This window comes from Mus musculus, chromosome 3, assembly GCF_000001635.26.
Source record: "Mus musculus strain C57BL/6J chromosome 3, GRCm38.p6 C57BL/6J".
NCBI lineage: Eukaryota > Metazoa > Chordata > Mammalia > Rodentia > Muridae > Mus > Mus musculus.
In genome coordinates, this window is record NC_000069.6 from 65521988 (window position 1) to 65527482 (window position 5495).

At 39.4% G+C, this 5495-nt stretch overlaps 1 pseudogene; it reads left to right on the top strand.

The window, feature by feature from the left end:
* The first annotated feature begins 3705 nt into the window (after positions 1 to 3705).
* Gm22279 lies at positions 3706 to 3806 on the top strand (annotated as a pseudogene).
* The last annotated feature ends 1689 nt before the right edge of the window (positions 3807 to 5495 follow it).

The following is a 5495-nucleotide window of genomic DNA, read 5'->3' on the forward strand; positions in this document are numbered from 1 at the left end:
GGATTTTGGTTGCTATGTCTCCTGACAAGATAAGAAATGAAGAGTGGGGTCTTGGGCTGGATGAAAATGAGCCACTCAAACCTACTAATTTTTTCATTTTGTAATCAAACCCATGCATACAACCCTAATTATACCCTTAGGATAATCCCCACAGGTAGAAGGCTGTTAATTCTAATTATTTCTGTGCATGCTTATTCAAATCTTTAAATGTATTTGAGTATCTCACTTTTTAAAAAGTATCCTGGTTCTTGTGGCTGGACAGATGGCTCCAAAGCAGAACTCAGGGCTGCTCTTGCAGAGGACCTGGTTTGGTTTCCACCATCCATCCATAAGGCAGTTCACAACCACCTGTAACTCTAGTCCAGGGGGTCCAACTCCCTTTCATGGCCTCTACAGACTCCTGCAGGTTAAACTCACACACAGACATGAACGTTTTAAAAGTAGGCTTCCTGTTTTATGTTCCTACTCAGCTTTAGCTGTACTCCAAGTAGAAACAGTTGAATTTTAAGAAGTCTAAGACTGGTAATTCTCCCTTCTGACAATAGAATTAAATCTGCCCTCCATGTATTTTTAGCACTATTCCTGTTTATGTATAATATTACTTACCACAGTTTATGCAGTTGCTTTCTTATTTATTAACCCACCTCCTCCCCACTCTCAAGTGTTTCAAATGATGGAGAGCTCTTAGAACAGTCCTACCCAGGTAGCTGTCAGCTCCCTGCCTGTTCTGAGACTCTGACTCAGAGATCAAGAATAGGACTGGAGAATTTGTGGGAGACTTTCCTAATGACGGATGGTGGATCCACAAGTTTCAGTATGACAAACTGAACAAAAGGGTAGTGTCTATCTTCATGTGTGTCACACAACTACTACATAGCAATACATACTTGAGAAGCTATACTAAATCAATTGAATAAGAAGTCAGGAAAATATCCAGGGACTTCTCTGAGGGAATCATCTCACAGAGACCCCAGAGCAACTACATTAGAAGGCATTTTCGTTATATGCAGCAAGAACTACTAAACAGGTCCACAACTGGAGTGAATGAAGAACTCACCAGACTTTCTGAATCCTACAAAAACAAAAAGGTCAGCAGATCAGGCAATTTACAAATGCACATCTCAGGTAACCAGAAGAGCAAGTGAACTTGCCAAAACATTTTAACACATATTATATTTAGATTTTGTGTTTAATTTCCCCCTAGGTCTTTATCTTTACCCTTAGTTTCCCAGACTTAACTTGTTGCCTCACTCATGGCAGAGGCTAAAAAGTGAGTTTCAAGAGAGAGCGATTATAATTAAGAAATGTCTTTTAAAATGTGGCAATGGTCTTCTATCATCTTTAGAGAGTATGACTTTAAAATGTCCAGTTCCAAATGAATTTAGGAAAAACCTTAAACTAACTAAGCCATTAATAATTCACAAAGCCATAGAAAACGTGATAGCTTGAACTTAGCATTCACAGATAAGGGGCTCCAGGCTCACTATTTGTACAAGTAGCTGTGTTCTCCGTGTGACCTCAGCTTCGCGACACTAAAGGACAAAGCTTGTATTCAAATCTCAAGTCTTCCACTGAACTCTCTTAGTCACGCTGGTCATTGTTTCCTCTTTGGTGTGGTAACCAAAAGTAATTATCTTTCCTGGAGAAGGATGTTGGGAAATTAACTATTACAAATACTTGCAATAGCAGAAAGCAACAGAATGCCGATATTTAGACATTTGATAACATTTACTGTTAATGAAAATGAAAACTAGTTTCTTTGAGTCACTTGAAATTTCACAAAAGAAATCTTGGTTCTCACGTTAACGTGAATTCATTAGCATTAGGAGTACTCTAATAATATGCTGAGGTTGGTCCACAACACAACAATCATGAAAATTGGCAATAAAAAGAATGCTTGGAAGTCAAAATATTTCCATCCTCTATACATGTTTCAAAAAATGACTTATAAAAACATATGGTCATGAATAAAAGTCTACACATCCATATAACATATAGCCACATGATATGTCTTTCAGTTTTGGAAACCATTCACTAAGATGCCATACATTCTCCCTCTGTGTTCACTCATATTTAACCAACTGACTTGAAATTATTTATTTATTTTAGTGAATTGAGGGCAGTGAGATGGCGGTCACACTCAAAGTCTGGGGACATTGGTTTGATCCCTAGAATCTATGAAAGGTGGAAGGAGAGAACTGACTCCCCACATGTGCCATGTCTGCACCCACGTACCTCCCCACACAAACACATTTTGTTGTGCATACACAGTAGTAATAAATATTACGTTTTAAAAAGTGAATTGACATGAAAGAAAGAAAGAGTTAACCAAAACATATTATAGTTAGTCAGCTACTTATTTAACACTAATTTCCCCTCTGTGTATTTTTAGGACCATTCCTGTGTATATATTTTGTTATTCACCACAGTATATGTATTTGTTTTCTCACTTAGCCACACCCTTGCTAACTTGTGCTAACTTGGAAAGCTATTTATAGTAGAACATTAGGTAAAATAATATAAATATGCACTAGTGTCATAATGGTAAAAAAGTACTTGGAAAAAAAGGCAGAGACCATCAAAATGTTAAAATGAGACTTTGGGAGGTTCAAGTTTGGATACTGTTCCTCCCTTCTACTTCCTATTTCCTTTAATAAATGTTTCTTACACTGATAACAATTTGAGATATCAGGATTTAGCAGAAAATGGTATGGGAGTTGATACATTATTTTGTGATAGCTCTTTGGGTATTTCTAACACACTAAGTCAAGTTAGTATCTAACTTGTACATCAGGTGAGCAAGAACACTCAGTAGAAGGTAACTCATGATAGTTTATGTACTAGCCAAAACTATGTTCAGCTACACACTCCAAGTAGAAGTGGAGACAAATTGTGATTTATCTGGGGGACAGAAGCCATTTTAGGACTGCTGGAGCAGCTTCAGAATATCGTGAACAACCCAGGCGCCTTCTTTCTTTCCAAGCATCCTCAGCCTATGGCTTCCAGCTTCATGTTTTCCACATTATGCCCTTGCTTTTGTCATGAGACACTAGTTCCATCTGTGTGTCAGAGAAGGGAAGTGAGGGAGGGGACAGGAGGGAAGGAGAGGCTCCATATTAGAAAATGAAATCCTTTTCTAGCAATTGAGCAGTTTCCAGGACTGTCTCCTTATGGGAACCATAATTACATGAGATCTAGGGAGATAAACTTTACAGCCAGGCAACCTTCTCCCTTCTTCCTCAAGACAAAGAAGAAGAGGAGGAAGAGGAGGAGAAGGAAGAGGAAGAGGGGAAGAGGAGAAAGAAGGAGGAGGAAGAGGAAGAGGGGAAGAGAAAGAGGAGAAAGAAGGAAGAGGAAGAGGGGAAGAGGAGAAAGAAGGAGGAGGAAGAGGAAGAGGGGAAGAGAAAGAGGAGAAAGAAGAAGAGGAGGAGGAAGAGGACGAGGAGAAGAGGAAGAGGAGAAAGAAGAAGAGGAGGAGGAAGAAGAAGAAAAAGGAGGAGAAAGAGGAGACGGATCATCCAAATATTTCTAATAAAGGAGAAAAGTACAATAGGAACTTTACAGCCCAATTCACCCTTCTTCTCATTCAAGGAATACAATCTTACCCTTTCTAGGATAGCCCAGAATGCCTGTCAGTTATGATAGGGGCTCAGCCTGCAGGCTCTAAGGGCCCTCATGATGTTACTGGTCCTTCTGATCAAGTGTGTGAGTCTGTGCTCACATCAGCAGCATGTATACTAAGAAAAGATTAGCATGGACCCTGTGCAAGAATGACATAACAATTCACAGAGCATTCTATAATTTTAAACTTTCATATTCCAAATTTAAAAGTCCTTAATTTTATATGTATGGTATTTCCTACATGTCGGTACTTATGTTTGTGCCTAATACCCATGGAGGTCAGAAGAGGGCATCAGATTCCCTGGAAATCGTTGTTAGCTGCCATGTGGCTGTTGAGAACTGCACATAGGTCCTCTCGGACACAGCATCCAGTGCTCTTAAGTACTGACTGAGCCATCTCTCCAACCCTCCCACCTCCAACTTTTTTTTTTTAAGAGTATGAGTTTCAGGGTTCTAGAAACCAATATTTAAACTAGCTCTGGAATTACATTTAATTATCAGCTCTTAATTGAATTAGGATAAGTTACCCTTAAGTGATCTATAGCCTTTTATATAAAATACCTTCCCCCAGCTGGGCGTGGTGGCACACGCCTTTAATCTCAGCACTCGGGAGGCAGAGGCAGGTGGATTTCTGAGTTCGAGGCCAGCCTTGTCTACAGAGTGAGTTCCAGGACAGCCAGGGCTATAAAGAGAAACCCTGTCTCGAAAAACTAAAAAAAAAAAAAAAAAAAAAAAACAAAAAACCCTTCTCACTTAGATGCTCAACTTGGTCATGTGACTTGCTTGGGTCAGTGACATATTAGTAATCAATTATACTGCTTGCTTATTGAGCCTTGTTTTTTTGGAATGCCCCCATTTTGTAATCCAGATTATCATTTTATGAGGAAGCCCATATCAGCCAGGTAGAGAAGCCACACACAAGAAAACAGACCAACAAGCCTTCTTTTTTTTCCAAGACAGGGTTTCTCTGTGTAGCCCTGGCTGTCCTGGGACTCACTCTGTAGACCAGGCTGGCCTGGAACTCAGAAATCCTCCTGCCTCTGCCTCCCAAGGGCTGGGATTAAAGGCGTGCACCACCACCACCTGGCTTCTCCAGCATTCTTAGATTCCATCTTTGCATTTTCTACATCATTGTCAGCTCATTTGTGCTGAGACACTAGCTTCGACCTTGTGTCCTAAGAGATTTCAGTTAGACTAGGCAGGCCCAGCCTTCAAGCTGTACAGATGAGCTACTGGCACTCTGTCCTGGTGGAATTCCTGAGCAAAGAGCCCGGGATCATGAACAAATCAGTTATGGTTTTAAATAGCTATATTTGGGGGTGATTTGTACATAGCAGTAACTGAAACAGTACTGAAAGTATAAAGAATGTATAAAAAAATTGTTGGAAGAGAATGGAATTTTAAAAGTAGCACGAAAGCAAATTGAACAAACAAAATAGATGAGAGAAAAAAATACGTAGTAAAATGATAGATTTAACCCCAAATATAGTATGTTCAACCGGAGACATGAGGGCTGCATGTGTGTGTCCCAGGATTAAGTTTGGATGCAACCCAACATAAAACCATAAATTTACTTAAAACATTGTTTTTGCAAATATTTTTGGTAATCATTAAGTTAGTAGGTAAAGTTGGGACAGTTTTAAAACGTTGGAAATACTGCAATCTTATTATAGTTTTTTAAAAATAGTTTAATTTTGCTTATATACTAGTCTTTGAATTCTGTCCCAACCTTTCCACTTTAGTCTGAGGGCCTTTACTTGATGCAATTTGAAACAACACTGCTGGGTGATCATTAATCTGGGTTAGCAGTGCCATAAAACTTGGGAACCACAGCCTCTGCTTAGCCTGTTTTTCCAGGATCCCCTTTTTTTTTT